A 22,922-nucleotide genomic window follows, 5' to 3' on the forward strand; every position below is an offset into this window, starting at 1 on the left:
CATAGCAATTCTCTCTCTCTCTCATAAAAAAAGAAGTCTGTTGGGTTTTCCTCAAAAGAAAAAAAAAGAGGCCTGGAGAGATGGCTTAGTGGTAAAGCGCTTGCCTATGAAGCCTAAGGACCCCAGTTCAAGGCTCGATTCCCCAGGACTCACGTTAGCCAGATGCACAAGGGGGCGCACGTGTCTGGGGTTCATTTGCAGTAGCTGGAGGCCCTGAGATGCCCATTCTCTCTCTCTCTCTCTCTCTATCTGCCTTTCTCGCTCTATCTGTCACTCTCAAATAAATAAATAAATAATGAACAAAAAAAATTAAAAAAAAAAGAAAAAAACCAACATAGAACAGAGAGACCATCACATGATACTGGGGTCAGGGTGGGATGTACTAGACCCCCTATCTGACTCCCCCAAAAGTGGAGGAGAAATACATCCTCTTCCTTCCTGGAAATGGACTGCTTTTATTTTAAAATTTTGTTTCCATTTATTTAGTTGTTACAGACAGACAGAGAGAGAGAGAAGAGAGAGAGAGATAATGGACATGCCAGGGCCTCTAGCCACTGCAAACAAAGTTCAGATGCATGCACCACCATGTGCATCTGGCTTACGTGGGACCTGGAGAATTGAACCTGGGTCCTTAGGCTTCACAGGCAAGTGCCTTAACCTCTAAGCCATCTCTCCAGTGCGAGATGGACTTCTTGGTGACTGTCCTCAGTTCTTACCCTTGATGAGGCTGTCACTCTCTCAGGGAAAGATTTCATCCCGTAGGTTGAACTGTGATGGCTCTGTTAGTTTCATTTATTCTGCTGTAAATATTTCCTGATTTGCTACATCTCTTCATTGTGACCTCTGCTACTTGTAAACAATTCCATGGAGTAAATCTATTGTGATAGAAAGCATAATTTTGTGACTGATGGATTCTTGGGCTCATTTAATAAGGCCATCATGGAGACCTTGCATTTATAGCCTCTGTTTCCTATTAGGAGGTAGAAGAAAAGTGTTTGCATTCTTTCCCCTAAGAGCCAGACAACATTTTTCAGTTTCTGGCAAGCTGACCCATCTTTTCTTGTTTATTTTATTATTTATTTATTTATTTGAGAGCAACAGACAGAGAAAGAGAGAGGGAGAGAGAGAGAGACAAAGAGAGAGAGAGAGAAAAAATGGGCGCGCCAGGGCTTCTAGCCACTGCAAATGAACTCCAGACTTGTGCGCCCTCTTGTGCATCTGGCTAACGTGGGTCCTGGGGAATCAAGCCTTGAACCAGGGTGCTTAGGCTTCACGGGGAAGCGCTTAACTGCTACGCCATCTAGCCAGCCCCTGACCCATCTTTTCTTTATCTTGCTTGATTTTCTTGTAATCTTTGGGGTCAGTGAGACCAGGATTTAGCTGCTGCTTCCATTGTGACTTTTTTCCACCCACGAATCTCTTTGAACACTGTTGCTTGTTCTCCAAAAAGGCCAGTGGCGTTACGTAGACGCCTTGCTAACACTTGCCTCATTGTGGTCAGTTCTGCAGAAATGATCATGTCCAAGGTGACCAGGGCAATTCTACCCCCCCCCCCCCCGGGGCAGGCTCAGCGCAGACAGGCCACCGTCAGCCGGTGGGTCTGTGGTAGTCCTTCCTGCCCAGACACAAGTGGCACAGAGAGCAGTTTCCATCAGAGGCAGCCAGGAAAATGACACCCACTCCGAGCTCCTAACATGGAACAAATCTTATGCAGAAGTTGTTGGCACAGACGACAGAACAGCTGGAAACTCAGTAGGGTTGAGGTGATTAACGATCAGCCGTGCTGGGAAGTCACCGCTGCCTGAGGCTATGGGACAGATCAGAAGTCAGCTTGCAGAAGCTGTCCTCAGTAACCCATCTCAGAAGAGTCGAAGTCAGGTAGCTCTACTGACCAAAGACGTCAAGCAGAACAGGATGAGGGGACAGACATCTTGGCTTTCTCCTCCTGCGCACCTATCACCCTTCCAAGGGGCCCTGTTGTTGGATGAAGCAGGTTGCAAGCCAGCAACAGAAAGGCCCAGAGTGTGCACGAGCCAGCCTCCTCTTCCTACAAGGCAAAGTGAGAGAGCAAAGCCAGGGGCTGCTATAAAATGACATTGGCAGGCCCGAGAGACTGCTCATTGGTCAAAGATAGTTGCTTGTAAAGCCTGATTCCCCAGGTTTGATTCCCCGGTACCTACGTAATGCCAGAAGCACCAAGTGGCGCATATATATGAAGTTAGTTTGCAGTGGCAGAAGGTGCTGGCATGCCCGCAACTCCTTTGACCTCTGTGTGTATGTCTCTCAAATAAATAAAACTTTTTTAAATGACATTGGAAAATATCAACTAGAAAAGAGCACAGAAGTCAGAAAGAAATTTCTATGGAAGAAATCATCAAGAAAGTTTAAAAAAAAAAACCATACTAAGGCTAAGCTTTCAGACCAAGGACACAACACCTGCCCAGAACGTGCCAAACCCTGGATTGGATCCCCAACACCAGAGGGGAAAAAAATTTCAGCCGCATTCTCTGTCTCTGGACAAAACATGATTTATTAATGAAACTGGCTGGAGAGACAGCTTAGTGGTTAAGGCACTTGCATGCCTGCACGCCATGTAAGCCAGACGCACGAGTGCTTCCATGGGTTCTGGATAGTTGAACATGGGTCCCTAGGCTTTGCACGCAAGCGCCTTAACCACTAAGCTGTCTCTCCAGCCAGTTTCATTTGCCAAACTTTAATAAAGTGTGCTTAACTGCTTTCCTGCCTCTCCCGGGTTTTCAGGAGTCGAGGTTTTGGGGGTATATCTTGCTGTGCTGTTTGTGGCACCCCTGTTGCAGGAGCAACAGTCGGGGAGGAGACACAATGTGGGGAGTCCAGATTCTACCAACAGATTGTCCACCAGCCACATGTGGGACCAGTGTCTAACCTTTGCTCACTACCCAGTGTCCCCAGGTATTGCTGCATTTGTGACCACAGATACCAATCAGGGGAGTGCTAGGGCCAGTGACAAAACGGTCCAGTGCCAATGACATTTGCATGGGAGGGATGCTTTGATTCATGCTCTGGATTGATAAGGCAGAGCTGCCCTGGCATAATCCTGTCATCTGATGGTGGCACACCAGCTGAGCTGGGCCCTCCTCACATGAACCTTAGAGCCAGAAGGTAAGCCACAGGACATTCTATCTCCTTTCCATGTGACCCCACAGCCTTCACAGCCCCTGCACAGCTCTACTTGTGAGAGAGGCTGTGTGCATTTTCTAAGTGTTTTTGATGTATGTTTCTGCAATGAAATTGTCTTTCCAAAAATTCAAAATTAGACAACCATTTAACACAAGAATGTGTGAAAGTCAACCCTTTCTTGGGGACAGGCAGAAGGAAAAAGCCAAATCATTCCTGGGAAAGACCATTTTAAGAAGCTAGTCTTGGGCTAGAGAGATGGCTTAGTGGTTAAAATGCTTGCCTGGGAAGCCTAAGGACCCAGGTTCAATTCCCCAGGACCTACATGAGCCAAATGCACAAGGTGGCACATGCATCTTGAGTTTGTTTGCAGTGGCTGGAGGCTCTGGTGCTCCCATTCTATCTGTCTCTCTTTCTCTCTCACTCTTTCCAATAAATAAATAAATAAAACATTTTTTAAAAAGAACCTAGCCAGGCACAGTAGTGCATGCCTTTAATCCCAGAACTTGGGAGGCAGAGGTAGGAGGATCACTGTGAGTTCAAGGCCACCCTGGGACTAAAGAGTGCATTCCAGGTCAACCTGGGCTAGAGCAAGACCATACCTTGAAAAAGAAAGAAAGAAAGAAAATAAGCAGGGAAAAAGCCTGGTCTTGGGGTGGGGAGATGCTTAGTGGATAAAGCGCTTGCAGTGCAAACTTGAATACTTGAGTTCATATTTTCAGACTGCTGCCAAAGCAAGAAGCCATGTCTGTCGATCTCAAATAAATAAATAAAAATAAACAAATTTTAAGAAAAGTTTAGATTTGTATCTTAGCTGGAATAAAAGTCAGCAGTAGAGGCCAGGAAGCTGGAAGGGGCTGTGGAGGAGGCACTTGCATGGAGGAGGAGCAGAGCGGGCTTAGGGAGAGGGGATAGTAGGTGTGTCAGTGGGAGAGCAGACCACTGGGGGTGGAATGGTCTCAGTGAGGTCAAGGGAGGGGATGGAGGGAAGGAGGAGGTGGGAGGAGGCTCAATAAAAATTTAAAATGCTATAAATAAGCCAAAAGAAAACCTACTTCTTTGCTAGCTAGTTATATGTATGTCAAAATATGTGGGCGGAAGTATCCTGTGGAGGCAGATAACATCATGCCCAGAAGCCCTAGATTATTATGAGGAACTTTTCAGTGCCAGGGGTTAGATACCTTCGAGGGCATTGCTGGTCAGGGGGAACTCTGATGCACCCAAAACATTGCAAGCAATTGCCAAGGCTCTTGTTTTCCCACCAGAACTAGATGGCAAGGCCCTATTGATGGAGACTCCACATGTTTGGGCTGCAGGTCACTGAGACATCAAGCTGGAGCTGAGCTGGAAGCCTCCTCCCTGTTGACTTTAACTAATTGTCATGATGCTACAAAGAGCTATGCAAGCTGCTGAGGGAGAAAAGTCATCAACGGTCCTAACCATTGGTGGACCCTGTAAGTATCATGGTTGACCAGCCAGCCAGGCCCAAAATGCCAGCTGGTGCAATAGTGGCATGAGTGTTATGGGGGAAACTGACTGCTCCCTGATTGGGCTTGCTCTACGGGAGTGAATACATGCCTGGTATTGGAAACCTGTGGCTAGGGAGGTCGTAAGCCTCAGGTGAACTACTACTGTTGTCTGGCATATATTATTCCCACCAAACTGCCTACTAAATTCTTAATGTTTATGTCCATAATGAATGCTACTCTCACTTTTGGTTAGAGAAATTTCTCCTTTATGGTGGTGACCACTGGGGTGTCTCAAAACTCATCAAAGAGCTGAGAAGAAGTGACAGTTTAAGTGTTCAGCACTAAGTGAGACATCTCTATCACACCCTCCAAGGCTCAGAGACTATTGCAGGAGAGGTGGCGGAAAGAATGTAAGAGCAGCCGGGCGTGGTGGTGCACACCTTTAATTCCAGCACTTGGGAGGCAGTGACAGGAGGATGGCCATGAGTTCAAGGCCACCCTGAGACTACATAGTGAATTCCAGGTCAGCCTGGGCTAGAGTGAGACCCTACCTCAAAAAAACAGAAAACAAACAAACAAAAAGAATGTAAGAGCAAGGAAGGGGATGAGAGCTTACAGCGCTATCTTCCAGACACAAAGTGGCCTTGATCTTCATGACCTCACAGCTGCTCACACAGCCTACACAAGACCTGCATAACAGTAGGGAAACTGATGACCTCAAAGTACAAGAGGGACTAGTTGGAAAGAAGGGGTTCACTGGAAGGGAAACTTGGGGGAGGAAAAAGGGGATGGTGGGAAGAGATTATGATCATGTTACACTGTCTATGTTTATGGAAGTTGTCAATAAAATGTTAAAAAAGAAGAGATGCTGACATTCCAGTTTTAAAAAAATTACTTAAGGGCTGGAGAGATGGCTTAGCGGTTCAGCGCTTGCCTGTGAAGCCTAAGGACCCCGGTTCGAGGCTCGGTTCCCCAGGTCCCACGTTAGCCAGATGCACAAGGGGGCGCACGCGTCTGGAGTTCGTTTGCAGAGGCTGGAAGCCCTGGCGCGCCCATTCTCTCTCTCCCTCTATCTGTCTTTCTCTCTGTGTCTGTCACTCCAAATAAATAAATAAATAATTTAAAAAAAATTACTTAAAACTATCTAGTCTTCAGAGAATACCAGAGAACTTTCCCCTCATTTCCTCTGAGATGGTGTTCTTGTAGACAAGGCTGGTGACTTGTGCGATCACGCCCCATAAATTAGGTGTTCCCTTGTGTGACTTGTGCTCTCTTGAGTCTGAGACGGGGAGGCCGTAAGGATGAGCAAGCTTTCGACCTTTCCTTCCCTTTCCTTGTCTCCTAAAGCACACTCTCCCTGGGTAGCCCAGTCTGGCTTTAAACTTGGTACTCTGAGGCGGGTCTCCTGAAGGCCATGGTGCCTTTCCTCAGGAAACTGATGGTATAAGGAGAAAAAACAAACAGACGATAGTGAGGTGAAGCTAAAACACGCAAAAGAAACAGGAATAAGACACCATGAATGCCTGGATGGGGGACCCAGAGAAGGCTCCAAAGACAAATGCTGCGTGAGGCCCCGGGCAGGATTTGGAGGGGCTCTAAGACTTTGGCGGCATCTTCTTGACCAGAAAACCTGCATCCGTGTGGCTAGGCCGGGATCAGGGGGTCCAGGCAAAGGAGACTCTCTGAGGAAGGAGTAATGAAATTGGAGGCTCAGGGTCTGTACATGGGGTTGATGTCGTGAGTAGGTGTTTCTGCCATAGTTTGACCTTTGGGGGTTGTGGAAAGGGCCTCCTTGTCCATTTCTTCCTCCCTTTAAGCAGCAGAACTCTGCACAGCAGAGTTGTATGGGACATTTTCCCTGTGAAGGACCAGATAGTGTGTAGGCCAGTTTCTGCAGCTACTCTACTGGGTTATTGTCTTGCAAAAGCAACAGTATATGCACCCCGCCTGTATATTCAAGGGTCCTGCATTCATGGATTCAACCAACTGCAGCTAAGAAACATTTATTACTGGGCTGGAGAGATGGCTTAGCGGTTAAGGCCTTTGCCTATGAAGCCTAAGGACCCAGGTTCAACTCCCCCAAACCCATGTAAGCCAGATGCACAAGGTGGCGCATGCGTCTGGAGTTCATTTACAGTGGCTAGAGGCCCTGGTGCCCGTTCTCTCTCTCTCTCAAATAAATAAAATATAATAAAATAAAGCAGACATATTTATGATGAGTGTGCATATCTGCATACATGTCTGTGTGTGTGTGTGTGAACACACATGCCATGGCACACTTGTGGAGGACTGAGGACAACCCCAGAATGTTTATCTTCTCTGCTTACTTTTGCTTGAGTCAGAGCCTCCTTTGTTGTTCTGCTTTTTCCAGGCCATCGACACCAGTCTAGCTGACCCTCGAGCTTTCCGATTCTCCTGGCTCCACCTCCCCCTCCATTAGGCAAGTGGGGATCCCAGAAGTATACGCCACTTTGTGCCTGGCTTTCTGTAGGTGCTGGGGAATCCAACCTGGGCAGGAGGGCTTGCAAGCAAGTGCCTTTAACTATTGAGTCATCTCCTCAGCCCACTCAATATTTTTCATTTATTTTCTTTTTTTAATGTTTTTATTTATTTATTTGAGAGAGAGAAAGGGAGATAGATGATAGATAGATGACAGATGGTAGATAGATAGATAGATGATAGATGATAGATAGATAGATAGATAGATAGATGGTAGATAGATGATAGATGATAGATTGATAGATAGATAGATGATAGATAGGTAGGTAGATAGATAGATAGATAGATAGATAGATAGATAGATGATAGATAGATGATAGATAGGTAGATAGATAGATGATAGAGAATGGGTGCACCGGGGCCTCTACCCACTGCAAACAGATTCCAGATGCATGTGTACTACCTTGTGCATCTGGCTTACATGGGTCCTGGGGTCAAATCTGAGCCCTGTAGCTTCACAGGCAAACACCTTAACCACTAAGCTACCTCTCCAGCCCTATTTTTTAAAAATATTTTTGTTTGTTAATTTGAGAGAGAGGAAGAAGGAGAGAGAGAAAGAGAGGAAGATAGAGAATGAACATGCCACGGCCTCCAGCTGCTGCAAATGAACTCAAGATACATGAACCAACTTGTGCATCTGGCTTATGTGGGTCCTGGGGAATTGAACCTAGGTCCTTTGGCTTTGTAGGCAAGTGTCTTAGCTGCTAAGCCATCTCTCCAGTCCTCCAGCCTTATTTTTATTTATTTATATGAGAAAGATGGAGGGAGACAGAGAGAGGATGAGCTTCTCAGGGTCTCTTGTCACTGCAAATGAACTCCAGACACATGTGCTACTTTGTGAATCTGGCTTTATAAGGGTACTGAGGAACTGAACCCAGGCTGTCAGGTACTGTAAGCAAGTGCCTTTAACCACTGAGCAATCTCTTTAGCCCCCAAAATATTTTTCAAATTTTATTTGAATGTGTGTGGGGGCAAGGCATAGCAGGGTCTTTTGCTGCTCTAAAGGAACTATAGATGCATGCACCACTGTGTCTGACTTTATGTGGGTGGCTAGGGAATTAAACCTGGACCATCAGGCTTTGTAAGCAAGGATCTTTAACCTCTGAACAATTTCCCTGCATCTCAACTATTTTTAAAATTATTTGTTCATTTGTGTGTGTGTGTGTGTGTGTGTGTGTGTGTGTGTGTGTGTGTGTGTTTGCCCTCCAGGGCCTCTTGCCACTGTAAACAAATTTTGGATGCTTGTGCCACTTTTTACATCTGGTTTACATGGGTAGATTGAGATTTGAACTGGGGCTGGAAAGCTTTGCAAGCAAGCTCCTTTAGCCACTGAGCAATCTTTCCAGACTCTCCACTCCCAAATACTTTAAAAAATTTACTTATTTATTGACTTGCAGGCAGAGAGAGAGATGGGAGAGGAGAGAGAAAAAGAGAGAGAGAAAGAGAGAGACAGAGAATGGGCACACTGGGCATCTAGCCACTGCAAATGAACTCCATAGACATGTGCCATCCTCTGCATCTGGCTTTATGTGGGTACTGGAGAATAGAACCTGGATTGTCAGATTCCATAGACAAATGCCTAAACTGCTGAGCCATCTCTTCAGCCCCCTCCAAATATTATTATTTTTTTAATTAATTAATTAATTAATTAATTAATTATTTATTTATTTGAGAGCGACAGACACAGAGAGAGAGACAGGTAGAGGGAGAGAGAGGGAATGGGCGCGCCAGGGCTTCCAGCCTCTGCAAACGAACTCCAGATGTGTGCGCCCCCTTGTGCATCTGGCTAACGTGGGACCTGGGGAACCGAGCCTCAAACCGGGTCCTTAGGCTTCACAGGCAAGCGCTTAACCGCTAAGCCATCTCTCCAGCCCCAAATATTATTTTTTATTGCATCTCAGGCTAGAGAAATTTCTCAGTGGTTAAGGCACTTGCCTGCAAAGCCTAATGACCTGGGTTCAATTTCCCAGTACCTATAGACAGCCAGACGCACAAAGTGGAGTTTGTTTGCAGGGGTACTAGGCCCTGGTATTCCTATTCTCATTCTCTCTCTCCCTTTCGGTCTCTCTTTCTGCTGTAAATAAATAACTAGAAGTATTAAATAGTGAAGCATATGGGAGATGTTTGTAGGGCCTATGAAAAGCTAACCCTTTATATAAGGGACTTGAGCATCCTTAGATTTTAGGAAGTTCTGGAACCGATGTCCATGTTAATGACTGTGGCTGCATACAAATATATGGCTGCATACAAATATATATTTATACAAAAACAGACAACTGGCTGTGATTTGTTCCAAGCAAACACCAACTCTGGCTCTGCAAGACCAAATTTGAAAAATGTCATTTATCTTTTAGGTGGACAGCTCCTTGCTGAATACATATTTTGAGTTTGTGTGTTAAGGAGGGGCTGGAGAGGGTCGCAGGCCACAGTGGGCTATGGGACGGAGTGGTCTTTTCAGTTCCACGGAGTAAACAATCACTGTTCAGACAGGCACAGTGCTTCCTTGCAAAGTGCCACCTGGCCATCTATCCTGCTCTGTCACCAAGGCTCCAGACTGACCGACTGCACTGCTCCTAGACAGGAGCAGTATCTTGTCCCTGGGGTGACTGTGCATGTGATAATTTACATTTTGGTGTGAAAGTACACCCAGCTCCTTTGAGATGAAAGCCTCTATATAAAACTGAGTTATGACTCTGCTTAACTGGAGCATGGCTGAATTTTTCCTAAAGTGAAGTTAAACCCCTTTGGCATCTGTGAGTGGCTAGCTGTAAGGGATCGCCAGGCAGCCCAGGCAGCCTTGATGTGCATTCGGTGTGTGATAAGTCATTTTCCTTCAGTCCGAGGAGGAGTTTTCATTTGCCAAAATACCAGAGGGGGTTCTCTGGTCGAAGCTGAATCCGGGGCTTGACTTTGTGAGTTGTTTGGGAGATGAGGAGCATACAGACATACCACACACACAAACACGCATGCACATACACACTCACTCACACAATCATATACATGCTAATTCTCCTTAATAAAATGTTCCACGATTTAAAAACAATGCTCCGGGGCTGGAGGGATGGCTTAGCTGTTAAGGCACTTGCCTGTCAAGCCTATGGACTCAGGTTTGATTCCCCAGGACCCACATAAGCCAGATGCCAATGCATCTAGAGTTTGTTTGCAGTGGCTGGAGGCCCTGGCATGCCCATTCTCTCTCTCTTTCTCTCCCTCTCTCTTTTTTTCTCCCTCTCTCCCTCTCTCAAACAAATAAAGAAAAAATTTGAAATGTTGCACAATAGTTTTCTCTTCTTATTAACGTTTCTGTGGCTCTTCAAGCCCCTGGGCTTGTTCGAACACTCTCTGACTTGGCCGTGTTCTTCTGGAACCCATTACTCAAGGGCTTCTTTGGGCAGCAAGGCTGCTGTGATGGTTAACTTCTGATTGCCAACTTGACAGCATTTAGAATCTCCCAGGAAACAAAGCCCTGGTTATGTCTGTGAAGGATTTTCTGGATTAGGTTAGTGAGTTGAGAGGGGAGGAGACCCCCAAACTGTGGGTCTCACCGTGCCGTAGGCTAGGCTCCTGGTCTACGCAAGGAGAGAGCTAGCTCTCTTTCCTCGCGGTCACACTGAATATGACCAGCGCCTGTCGCTGTTGCCATCCTTGCCACGATAGACTGTTGTCACCAGGAGCTCTAAGCTGAAATATACTTTCCTCCCTTATCTCGACGTTTGTCAGGTGTTTTGCCCCGGCAATGAGAAGTTGGCTGATACAGCTGTCAATTAGGTGTACCTTCCCCGTCTCAATCTTAGGTCCCCACGGCCGGACAGGAGCGTTTTAACCCTGGGCTTCTCTGCTAACGACATTCAGCAAGGCTTACCACTGTGGCTTCTTTTGGGTTCTCTTTAGAAAGTACAGAACTGTCTTACCTGATTCTTTTGGAGTTTTTCATAGCTATTTAGCCTGTAGCTTAGGAAAAGTTGGTGTGGGGGCTCTTCAAACCCGCCTGGAGTCTTACATCAGATGCCAGGGCTCCATTCGCTGGAGGTGGATGGCGCTTCCATGTGCCAACCTCTTCATCCTTCCTCCTCCCGCCGACTGGGAACCTTGCGGTTAAAATAACAGCCTAGTCAGAGCTCAAACTTAGAGCAGCTATTGGAGGCAGACTGTGGATGTAGAAAACTCTCAGCAGAAGAATGGGAGTGGCTTTTGAAACACTGAATTTTCAGATCCTCACAAAGAAGAACTCAGAGATCTTCTCAGGTAAATATTTTCTTTCCTTTCTTCTTTGATTTTTTTTTTTTGTTTGTTTTTGAAAGCTAACTAAGAGGTGAGGTCAGGAAGCATGGAAGAAGACGGCTACTTTCTAGTCCCCAGCTGCTCCCTCACCCCCCTCAGTGAACAGGGCTCGTGTCTGATTCTCAGTGGAGAAAGTGCTCGGTGTCTGAGGCATAAGCAAGCCGGGAGGAGTGACCTTATAGCATTTGGTGACATCCAGGTTGCACAGATGCAGACGCGGTGAGCCCTGGCCCGGGGCTAGTCACGTGGCTGGCTCATCCAGGAGCAGTTGCCAGGGGCTCTCGGTGGGTTTGGCTTTATTCTTACCAAATCAGACTGCGATGGCTCTCCTGTGCTTTTGCAGCTTCTCCTCAAGCAGCTGGGTGATGCTACAGCTAACTTAATCCCTCATCTAAATGTCGGTGAACTTTGCTCTACCGTCTTCTGCCTTCAGGCTTTCTAAGCCCGTGCCTCTTTTGAATGATAGACTGTTAAAGATTTGTCCAAAGCCTATTGTAATAGGTATGAAGGCTTTCCTTGAATGCCAGTGACTGTGATCTAGAGAAAAGAATTCATTGGCAAACTGAGCCATTTCTTTGGAAAAACTTGCCACCTCCTCTCCCCTTCTTCCTTGGACTGAGGAATTCTTGGTAACCCTTGCGCCTATGAAATCTGTCACTATATCTCATTGTGGCTGAATTAGTATTCATTAGCTAATCTCTCTCTCTCTCCCTCTCTCTCTCTCTCTCTCTTTCTCACCACTTCCCTTCCTCCTTTCCCCTCTCCCTCCTGAGAGATTATTCTTCTTTTCAAGCTTCTACTTGAAGATCATCTCATTTCTGTTTGATGATAGAATCAATTGAATCGATCATTAGTCAAATGATACTTATTCTCGGTGTGCACTGGCATAGATCATCAGAGGTGGGGAAGGCTGCTTCCTCAGAGTTGATGCCATCATCTATCTGACTCCCACTTACATCCACTAATTACCAAGCATTGTTAGGCAGTGCAAAATAAGATGCTAACTTTCAAGCTGTGGTCTGGAGAGATTGCGGCAAGCGCATGGCCACATCCCCGAGAGCTTGCCCTGTACCAGGCGTTACCCAAGCACCCTGCAACAATCTTGTTTTAGTCTCAGCCACCCTCACTTGGCACAGGAGGACTCAGGATCTCAGGAAGGGACTAACTGCCCAGGGTACCTTCCAGACTCAGTGCTCTAAGCCATAGTCTGTGATGCCCACATCAAAAATTGTGTCCAAGAAGTAATGCCTGGGCTGGGACCAGGTGGACCTTAGCTGACTGGTCGGCCAGAGGGAACAATTCTACAGGTGATGAACAGGTGGGAGCGTGGGATGTTCAGTGGATAGTGCAGTAGCTGATGTCCTACTGGGAGGCAGAAAGGGAAGTGCTGACCCACCGACCAGAGGGGCAGCGTGGATGCCATTTTTAATTAATTTTTTTCTGATTTATTTTTATTTATTTATTTGAAACAGAATGAGGGAAGGAGAGAGAGAGAGAGAGAGAGAGAGAGTGAGAATGGGTGCACCAGGGCCTATAGCCTCTGCAAATGAACTGCAAACACATGCGCCACCATGTGCATCTGGCTTATGTGGGACTAGAGAATTGAACCTGGGTCTTTAGGCTTCACAGGCAATCACCTTAACTGCTAAGCCATCTCTCCAGCTTGGGGAAGCCATTTTTGAGGAAAGCAGAGAGAGACTGCAACTGGGTTGCTGGGGGCTGTCTGTGTATTGGGGGCTTTCCCTCTGTCAGTGGGCTCACTCTCTCGGAGCTTACTACTAGTTTCTTCCTGTCGCTGGGCTCCACACACATCCTACCTCCTGGAAACACCCATCCCAAGGACACTCTGTCACCACCCTCATTAGCTTCCTTTAAACAGTGTCATAAAAGTACACATAGCATCTAATTTACCATTTTCACCAAGTGGCTAATTTAGTGGGATTTGGGAAGCCATAATTTTGTTCCATCATTATTACCATATAGTTCCAGAACATTCTCATCACCCACAAAGGAAACTCCATTCTCTCTGCACGGCCCTCTTCTTCAGCACTGAACACCACTAGCCTAATTTCTCTGTGATTTTCCCAGCATCATATGGAATTGTTCACTGTGTCACCTTTGTGACTGACTGACTTCACTTAGCTTTTCTGTGCGTGTATGCACGCATGTGTTTGTGACGCTGGGGTTATGTCCCAGTTTACTTAGTGTATTTTTAAAATATTTTATTTTGATTTATTTATTTACTTGACAGAGAAAGAAGGAGAAAGAGAGAGAGAGAATGGGTGCCCTAGGGCCTCCAGCCAACTGCAAACGAACTCCAGATGCACATGCCCCTTTGTGCATTTGGCTAACATGGGTCCTGGGGAATCAAACTGGGATCCCTGGTTTTGCAGGCAAATGGCTTAACTGCTAAGCCATCCTTCCAGCCCTACTTAGTATAGTTTTTTTTTTTTTGGTTTTTCGAGGTAGGGTCTCACTCTAGCCTAGGCTGACCAGGAATTCATTATGGAGTCTCAGGGTGGCCGCGAACTCACAGCAATCCTCCTACCTCTGCCTCCTTAATGCTGGGATTAAAGGCGTGCGCCACCATACCCGGCAACTTAGTGTATTTTTAATATTCACTTACAACATGGCATATATCAATGATCCGTTATGTTGTGTGACTGTATGGAATTTCATCGTACATAGGCATCACATGTTGTGATCCATTTATCAGTTTGTTATCATCCTTACTGTTTCTGTCCTCTGGCTACCGTGACTCATGTGACTATAAACATTGGTGTGCAAACTTTCATCTGAACATATACTTTCAATTCTTTGGGATATATATGTGGGAGCGGAATCGCAGGATCATATGGTAATTCTATGTTTAGTTTTTTTGAGGACTAGCCAAGCTGTTTTGCATCACAGCTGCACTATTTCACATTCCCACCACCAATGTAGGAGGATTCGATTCCTCCACATCCTTTTTGTGAACACTTTTTTTTTCTGTTTCTTTTCCTTTTTTAATAGAGCCATCCAAGTGAGTGTGAAGTGGTAGATTTGAATTGTATTTCCTGAGTGACATTGAGTGTCTTTGCATGTGCTTATTGGTCGTTCCTCTCCCTGGCTTTGTATTTCCCTTCTTTTTTTTTTTTGTTGTTGTTTTTTCCTTATGCTTAAATCTCATGGTGGTGTATACCTTCAATCCCAGCCCTCAGGAGGCAGAGGTAAGAGATTTGCTGTGAGCTCAAGGACCTCTGAGATGACAGTGAATTCTAGCTCAGCCTGAACTACAGAGAAACCCTGCCTCAAAAACACACACACATAAAAACCTCACAATGTATCACTTTGATTTAATACTATCACATTACATCTTTTTTAAAAATTTATTTTTATTTTTATTTATTTATTTGAGAGTGACAGACACAGAGAGAAAGACAGATACACAGAGAGAGAGAGAGAGAGAGAGAATGGGTGCGCCAGGGCCACCAGCCACTGCAAACAAACTCCAGATGCATGCAGCCCCCTGTGCATCTGGCTAACGTGGGCCCCAGGAAATTGAGCCTTGAACCGGGGTCCTTAGGCTTCACAGGCAAGCGCTTAACTGCTAAGCCATCTCTCCAGCCCTCACATTACATCTTTATTTCAATAAATAAGATTTAATCTATCTGCTCCTAGGATTGCATAGCTCCATAAAGACAGGGACTCTGTTCTGTGCATTATTGTATCTCAGTACCTAGGATGGCATTCGGTGTTGTAGGGTCTCAGTGTGACATAGGATATTTGAAAAGTGCAGTACTGACACAGCTCAGTTGGGAAAGGGTTAGACTGAAGAATCCTTGAGAAGCGGATGATCGCTATCCCCAGATTCTGGGCCTGAAACTTGCCATCCTGTAGGCAGTGTCAGTCTCACTGCGGGAGCCTCAGCTGCTCACCCCGCAGAGCCTCACCCCCCAAGCCTGCTGCTGTCATCGTAACTGGGTCTTCTAATCCCACCACCCACCCACTCCTCAGATTGCAGTGGAGTCGCTCCAGACAACCGAGGTCTGAGGGGAGAAGATAGAGTGGGAAGAATTGGGGGGAGGGTAGGTATTGAAGGAAAATATCTAAGATTAGAGGATGAGGACAAGGGTGTCAACCAGATATAACATCAAGTTTTCACCATGAAAAGTTGGGGAGAATTATGATAGCATGAAGTAGTATTTAAGTTAGGAGCTGGGGAAAGGGAGGGCTTGTTTTATATTTGAGAAGACAGAGATGACCTGAATTGACAGGCCCAGGGTGTGGATCAGGTGCTATAGCTTAACAGGAAGGGAGGAGACAAAACTGGAGCTCCTGGGATGAATGGAAGAAGGAAAAGCATCAAGGAGAATGGAAAAGGGAGAAAGAGAGAGAAAGCCACGCACACAACGTGGTAACGTCTCCCCGGGCTGCCTCTGCTCCCTGCAGTCTCTCCAACACCATCAACCAGCCTCACGCTGGGCTGCAGCAGAGACATGTTTGTGATGATGTTTCAGCTCAGGTAGCCTTGGGAGCCTGCCATGGCTTCTTGGCCCATCACATGGAATCTGCCTTTCCGGTTGGTACTTTCTCTTACTCATTGAACCTCTACGGAGAATGTCCCTGGTAAACACCATTGCGATGTCTGTCTAGACACCTAGACGTGGGGGTCTAGGAGGGAGCACCAAGGAGGAAGGTAGGTTGGGAGCAAACCCACAGCTTTCTGCCCACCTGTCTGCAGTTCTAGCCTGCAGCATTTCAACAGGGCCATGGGCCAGGAAGTCTAAGCTCTCTGCCTGCCTCATGGAGGTCTAGAACAGAAATGTCTATCCCCAGAATATTTATATGGGAACTTGCCAAAAACATGTTAAAACGAATTTTTTTTTGAAAAAAATTATTTATTTGGCAGAGAGGGAGGGGAGATAGATAGATAGATAGCTAGATAGATAGATAGATAGATAGATAGATAGATAGATAGATAGAATAGGTGCATCAAGACCTCCTGCCTCTGCTACTGAACTCCAGACAATGCACCACATTGTGCATCTGGGTTTACAATGGGTACTGGGGAATGGAGCCCGGACGACAGGTGTTCTAAACAAGTGCCTTTAACTGCTGAGTCATCTCTCCAGCCTGAGAACTGATTTCTGTTTTTGAATGTTGAGCATATGGAAGAGGTCCTTATACTCCACTGGGAATTTTCCATGTCAGTACGGCCTAAAATGTGAGCTCAAAGAAGGTGCTGTTTGGGCGGGAATAAGTTAACTTCTAGATGAGAATTTTGAGTAGAATTCCCTACCCTGAACCAAGAGAAAATTCTGGAAAAGGCAGCCTCCGTCTCACTCTAGTTATGAACATCAAGAGCATGCTCGAGGGCTGGAGAGATTGCTTAGTGGTTAAGCACTTGCCTGTGAAGACTCAGGACCCCGGTTCAAGGCTCGATTCCCCAGGACCCACATTAGCCAGATGCACAAGGGGGCATACACATATGGAGTTCGTTTGAAGTGGCTGGAGGCCCTGGCGGGCTCATTCTCTCTCTCTCTCTCTCTCTCTCTCTCTGTCACTCTCAAATAAATAAATATAAATGAACAGTAAAAAAAGAGAGCAAGCTCGCATACAAGGAGAGCTGAGTGCTGGGTGATGAGGTGAATTTTTACAAGCTTCTACTTTTGGTGGGTAACACTTCCTGCCCCTGGGTCTTTCTCTAACAGAAATGTTCACCTCTCATTGCAAAGCAGTGTCCCAGTCACCATGATGCCTAGATACCTCAACTTGCCCAGTTTGAGCTGGAAGAGAAAGACAGCTTCTGAGAACCAAGTGAATTTTACTGTCATTCCATGGTAACCACATTTCAGGGGAGGGGTACATGCTTTATTAAATGGATTGGTTAACAAAAAAGGCAAGGGCTAGAGAGATGGCTTAGTGGTTAAGGCACTTGCCTGCAAAGCCAGAGGACCCAAGTTTGATTTCCCCAGGACCCAGGTAAGCCAGATGCGCAAGGTGGCACATGCATCTAGTTTGATTTTCTTTTTTAATCTTGTTAAAAACTTTAATTAAATCTAATTCTTAACTGGCACATAAAAATAGAAAACTGTACATATTTATGGGTAGGATGATATATTTTCTGTACACACCTAGCAAATACGGAAAGCCAACCCATAGAGAGACCTATTGGGAAGGACAGACAGAACCCTGTCTCTAGTCTCAAATCTTGGTTGTGTCACGCCTGCCTTGGGGCACAGTCTATGACCACAGAAGGGAAGTTCTCTGTCCCATGCTCACAGGCCCCCTGCATCTGAGCTGGGGTGGGGGGGGCACTCCTTACCTGGTCCCCCAAGAGGACAGGAGAGATGAAATCGAGGGTATAAGTATTTTGCAAGGCACCAAATGCAGAGTTACAGTGACCTTCGGTACTATGTGGGACTCAAACTTCTGCAGTGTGCCCTTGCCTTCCCCGTGGGAAAGTACCTCTTTAAAGAGATAGAGAATATTTAAAGACACCTTCTGTAACCATGGCTCTATTGTTCAGGAATGATGTGGAACAGAAATATGGGTTGGGGTCTCCGTCCTAGAGGCCATCTTTCTTGAAGGGCATGCATGGACCTTCTTGGATGTTGCCTCTGAGAAACAAAAGCTTAGTAGAGTTAGCTCAGTCAGGCTAGGGCCCGCTCTGAGCCAATTTGGAATGTAAGATGTCAATCACCAGTTTGGTTCTTGACACAGAAGCTATAAAACCAGCCTTTGATATTTTACATGTATCGATTTGACAATAATGTCCATTAACGTCACTTTTAACCTCCCCTTAGCAGATGATAGACATAAAACACAATGATGTCAGGCTTCTAAAAGTATTATGAGATTGATTTTATAATAGGTTTACTTTCCTGGTTCTTATTTTTCTTAAGTTAATATTGCAATTGTATTGTATTGTTTCAGAGTATAACCAACCAAAGATGAGACTTTGGGCCATAACATTACAGAGGGGAGTCCCAGGGGATAGATGCCACAGCTGCAGAGCTGGTGACACACAGGAAGCTCTCTTTGTCCCCTTGTCATCCTTTGCAAAACCAGTCTTAATAGGGGGCTCACAAAACTGTCTCCGCTTCTCTCCACATAGTCCCTTCCCAAAGTCATTGCCCATAGGGGTTCAGCCACACAGGACCATCTCAAACCTCAATTTCTCAGAGTGCACTTAGGGAGAAAATCGACCTGGGTGGCCCAACCATGGGCCTCTCTCTAGCACGTGATTCCCCCTCTTCACGTCTCCTGAACTGCAAAATAAGCAGAAGCAAAGCTTCTAATACATGGGAGCCCTGTGGCACTCACGCTCGTGAGTTAACGCATGCGCGGCTCTTTGCACAGTCAGCCTCTGTGAATTGTTATCCTCCCAGGTAAGCCTCCTGGGATGGAGCCAAGCTGCCAGTTTTGAGCAACCACCATCCTCTCTCCCAAGAGTTCAGGCTCAGAGCAAAGCCCCTGGTGAATGCAGCTCGGGTCACAGGCGGGCCAAAGCTGGGTGTGGCGGTACAAAGTTTAAGTTATGCAAGACAAGTTCAATCCTAACAATCTACTGTACAATATTATATTAAAATTAACAGTACTAGGGCTGGAGAGATGGCTTAGCAGTTAAGCGCTTGCCTGTGAAGCCTAAGGACCCTGGTTTGAGGCTTGATTCCCCAGGACCCACGTTAGCCAGATGCACAAGGGGGCGCATGCATCTGGAGTTCGTTTGCAGTGGCTGGAGGCCCTGGCATGCCCATTCTCTCTCTCTCTGTCTCTATCTGCCTCTTTATCTCTCTGTCTGTCACTCTCAAATAAATTAATCAATAAAATTAAAAAAATAATGATACTGTATTTGGCACTTAAAAGCCTGTGAGGAGGCAGCTGTCAGGTAATATGTTCTTACTACAATAATAATAACCAGGGCTTTGCCATCCAGAGCCACAGGAATTTGACTGGGCATGAGGAGAGTTGTCAAGTGTCTTCCAGTGGCAAAGCCCCAGCTCACTCAGGTCACAGTGGAATCTGCTTCTGAAGTGGGAATTCTCTTCCCTGACCCTCCACACCCGTGTTGCTCCCTTGTGCTTGGTTGTGCCTCCAAGAGATCTCTGGATTGAATGAGTATATAATCTTCCCTCTCATTAAAACAAAATAAAATGAAACTGTGAATTTCAATAGGTTACGATAGTACTCTGTCCTTAAATAGCAAAGTTATAATTTCCATCATGAAACCTTCCTTGCCACTGCAAACGAACACCAGAGGCTTTCAATAGCTTGTATGTTCAGCTTTATGCAGCTTTATGGAGGCTTCTTGGGAACTGAACTCAGACCAGCAGGTTTGGCAAGCAATTGTCTTTAACCATTGAGCCATCTTCCTAGTCCCTGCGAACCCACACTTCTCTATGCAAGCAAATGCTTATACATATATACTCTTATGCTTATTACTGCTCTTCCTGTATATAAAATGTAATCTCTAGGCCTGAGAGTGTACAGCTCAGTGGCAAAGTGTTTGCCTAATATGCATGAAGAACTGGGTTTGATCCCAAACACCACACACATACATAGAATGCAACCTCTATGAGGGCAAAGGCTTTAAAAATTTTTTTTTTATTTCTCCATTTGAGAGAGACAGAGAGATAGAGTTGGAGAGAGAGAGGAGAGAGAGAGAGAGAGAGAGAGAGAGAGAGAGAGAGAGAGAGAGAGAGAGAGAGAAAGAAAGAGAGAATGGGCACATCACGGCCACCTGGTACTGCAAATGAACTCCAGACACATGTATCACTTTGTGTATCTGGCTTTACATGAATACTGGGAAATCAAACCTGGGCCATCAGGCTTTGTAAGCAAGTGCCTTTAATTGCTGAGCCATTTCTCCAGTCTCTGGCAATGGCTTAAAAAAAATGTACTCACTGCTATTTCGCTGGCACTTAGGAAGTACTCAAGAAGCATGTTAATCTGCTGTGGTGGCGCACGCCTTTAATCCCAGCACTCAGGAGGTAGATATAGGAGGATCACTGTGAGTTTGAGGTCAGACTGAGACTGCATAATGAATTCCAGGTCAGCCTGCGCTGGAGCAAGACCCTACCTTGGAAAACAAAAAGAAACACGTTAAAGAGAACTGCGAGACAGACCAGGTATGGCAGCGCAGGCCTGAAATCCTGGCAGTTCGGAGGCTGATACAGGAAGGTCACTGGGAGTGGAAGAGAGCCTAGGGCACACAGGGAGTCGTAGGCCAGCCTGGACTCCAGAGTGAGATCCTGTCTCAGCAAACAGAAACACGCGAGGGAGCTAAGGAAGGAAGAGGGAAAGAGCAATGGAGACAAAGAAACAGAATGATAAGTTATATCAAGAATTTGGTACAAAATAGTGTCTATTCAAAAGGGAAAATCATGGAATTTTGATGAAGAAACTCATTCTAAAGAAAATGAATTCAGCTGGGCTTGGTGGAGCACACTGGTGTGCTGGACATGGTGGCACACCCCCTTTAATCCCAGCACTCAGGAGGCAGAGGCAGGAGGATCACTGTGAGTTTGAGGCCACCCTGAGACTGCACAGTGAATTCCAGATCATTCTGAACTAGAGTGAAACCCTACCTCGAAAAACAAAAAAAAAAAAAAAAAAAAAAAAAAAAACAAAAAACAACAAAAAGAACATGAAGTCTGGGCTTGGGAGATGGTTCAGTGGTTAAAGGCACTTGCTTGCCAGACCAGCTGGCCAGGGATTGGCCCAGGTTAAAAGTCCAGGTTCCCACAGGGAGCCAGATTCACAAAGATGCATTGGAAGTATGTTTGCAGTGGCAAAAGGTCCCGACATGTCATCTTTTGTCTGCCTTTTCCCTTCCCTTTCTTTCTCTCTCTTTTCCCATCCCTTCCCCTTGCAAATAAATAAAATATTTTTATTTATTATTATTTTTTGGGGGGGGATTAAGGTAGGGTCTCACTCTAGCCCAGGCTGACCTGGAATTAACTATGGAGTCTCAGGGTGGCCTCAAACTCATGGCAATTCTCCTACCTCTGCCTTCTGAGTGCTGGGATTAAAGGCGTGCACCACCACGCCCAGCTATAAAATATTTTTAAAAAGAAAAAAAACAAAGCCTGAGATCACCATTTGGTTGGACTGAGGAAAAGGAAGTGGGGTGAGTGGGAGTTTTGCCCTTGATTTGTTCAAATAAACAAATAAACAATATGAGCCAAGATAGAAAATGTGAAACAGGGCTGGAGAGATGGCTCAATGGTTAAGGTGCTCATCTACAAAGCCTAAAGACCTGGGTTTGATTCCCCAGTACCCACCTAAAGCCAGGTGCACAAAGTGGCACATGCATCTGGAGTTCATTTGCAGTGGCTGGAGGCTCTGGCATGCCCATTCTCACCCCCCCCAACCCTGGTCTCACTCTGCTTACAAATAAATACCAATATTAAAAGAAAAGAAAGCAAATGTGAAGTGAGGAATAATTTCCATTTCATCCCCATTTTCAGATTTTCTTTAACAAGGAAAAGCTGTGGCGTAGGCTATGACTAGTGGTGAGAGCATAGGAAAAGACTGCATGAAGGACCCACGGCAACTCTGAGAGATAAAGCGGCCATGTGGTGCCAGTAAGAGAGTCAACCAGGAGGCAGGAGCAGCCCGGGAAGGCTCGGGGAGGAGGCAGCGAGACCCGGAGACAGCGCATTGTGAGGAAAGAACGCCAGATGCAGGCAGCCAGCACCAGCCGCCCTGGGCTTAAGACAAGCAGGAAGTGATGGGAGCCCTTGAGCTAAGTGGAGCAAATCAGGGAGAAACGGGTGGAATTTTCAAGTGGAGGCTTTCATGACATGTTATTGGACAGCGAGAACTCTCCGAGTGGTGCTTTAAGAGACCGTGAGTCATCTCAGAGACCAGAGAGACTTTTAAATGTGGAAGTGTTTGGAAATAGACTACTACTCACTCATTCTTTTACATGGCTTGACTGAGTGGATGAATCGGGCCAGACCAAAAGCTGGCTTGCTTGGATTTTACAGATAAAAAAAGAAAGAAGAAAGAAAGGAAGGAAGGAAGGAAGGAAGGAAGGAAGGAAGGAAGGAAGGAAGGAAGGAAGGAAGGAAGGAAAGAAGGAAGGAAAGAAAGAAGGAAGGAAAAAGAACCCTCAGACAGGTTATGGAGAGATCAATGGCTTGGCAGTTAGGGCACTTGCTGGCAAAGCCAAAGAACCCAAGTTCAGTTCCCCAGTACTCACATAAAACATGCATCTGGAGTTCATTTCCAGTAGCGTAGCTAGAGGCCTGGTGTGCCCATTCTCTCTCCTCTCCTCTCCTTGCCTCGCCTCGCCTCGCCTTGTCTCTCCTCTCCTTTCCTCTCTTCCTCTTCCCTCCTCTCCTCCCCTCCACTCCCCTCTTCTCTCTGTCTCTCTTTTTCTTGGGCAGTGATGTCTATGGTGAAGGGGCAGAGGGCTCTGAGTACCCATCCTGGTCCCCAGTGGTAAGGACACGCTATAGGCCTAGGCCTCGATTGGCATCTGGACCTGCTCACCCTACAGAGGACACCTCTCTCTCTCTCTCTCTC

Source organism: Jaculus jaculus, chromosome 5 (genome assembly GCF_020740685.1).
Source record: "Jaculus jaculus isolate mJacJac1 chromosome 5, mJacJac1.mat.Y.cur, whole genome shotgun sequence".
In the NCBI taxonomy this organism is placed as follows: domain Eukaryota; kingdom Metazoa; phylum Chordata; class Mammalia; order Rodentia; family Dipodidae; genus Jaculus; species Jaculus jaculus.